Raw genomic sequence first — 1641 nt, 5'->3', positions numbered from 1 at the left:
GATTTGTTAAAATTTTATTTTTATAGAAAATTTTGTTAAAATTTTATTTCTATAGAAAATTTTGTTAAAATTTTATTTCTATAGAAAATTTTGTTAACATTTAATTTCTTTGAACATTTTGTTAAAATTTTATTTTTATAGAAAATTTTGTCAACATTTTTTTTGCTATAGAAAATTTTGTTAAAATTTAATTTCTATAGAAAATTTTGTGAAAATTTTATTTCTATAGAAAATTTTGTTAAAATTGTATTTTTATAGAAAATTTTGTCAAACTGAATTATATACGTATTTGATCGATCTTTTTTGATTTAATATATACCACGTATGGACTTAGATACAATTTAGAAGACGGTGTTAGGAGGTTTTAAGATACCTTGCCATCGGCAAGCGTTACCGCAACTTAAGTAATTCGATTGTGGATGGCAGTGTTTAGAAGAACGGGTACATAAGCTTCGGGCTGTCCGAACTTACGACGTATATACTTGTTTTTTTTTTTTACTTTTTTTTATTGATTTTCTATTTTTTTTTTTTTTGTAAAATTTAGCATGTTTGTGTGAGCTTTGGACAAATCTTAAACATCTTGTGTAAGAGTGCCAGAATAGTCAAACCTATTTTAGGTATTTATGTTCAGGAAAATCTATTTGTGGTTCTCAAATACCTCTTTCAGGAAAATTGGAGAAAAACTATTTATATGGGGACTATATCAAAAACTGGACCGATATAGCCCATCTTTGACGTTGACCTGACTGCAGACAAAAGACGAGTTTGTGCAAAATTTCAGTACGATTGCTTCATTATTGAAGATTTTAGCGTGATTTCAACAGACAGACAGCCAGATAGACAGACAGACGAACATGATTATATCGTATTGGAATTTCTCCCTAATCAAGAATATATATACTTTATATAGTCGGAAATCGATATTTCGATGTGTTAAAAACGAAATGACAAACTTATTATACACCCATCACCATTCTATGGTGGTGGATATAAAAAAGGTGGTGGGTACAAAAAAAAACGAATTTATACCTAAAAACGGGTATGTAGAGGTAGTTTGGATCCACAAATAGGTGTACCGAATATGGTATGAATCCATCCAAGGTTTCGTGTAGCCCGCATATGATCTCCCGATTTGCCTTCTTGAGCTAATAGAAACTGTATTTAAAGCGATCTCCCAATTTGGGGTCTGTTAGAAACTTGTGTGAAATACCTTAAATTACATATCGTATGAACTTCACTGTTCATCACCTGCAGTTTTAGCCAAATGCCGTCCGGTCTACGACAAGCGTGGTGTGGAGTTATGTCGGCCTTCCACCACCACTACAAGCAATAAAAATGATCGATGGGCTTTTTATGAGTATTTTATCAATCAAAGAGGGTAAAAGAAAAAACAGCTAAACTTCCAAACGGGGTGTGCGTTTTACATTTGCGTCGGGGTTTTATTTCAGCCAAACGAAGCTTCAAAATACTATGACTTGGTAAAAGTTACCCTCCAAACTCTCTTAACAGCACGCGAAAATTTATTGGCAGATAGGAGATCCAACATTGTTAATTGAGAAATATTTTATTCATAGTTTCTAAGGGAAAACAAAAAACAACGTGACAACATATGAGGTGGTCAATTAATGAAGTCCATGTCAA

Source organism: Haematobia irritans, chromosome 5, assembly GCF_050003625.1.
Source record: "Haematobia irritans isolate KBUSLIRL chromosome 5, ASM5000362v1, whole genome shotgun sequence".
NCBI classification, from domain to species: Eukaryota; Metazoa; Arthropoda; class Insecta; order Diptera; family Muscidae; genus Haematobia; species Haematobia irritans.
This window is presented reverse-complemented; position numbering follows the sequence as displayed.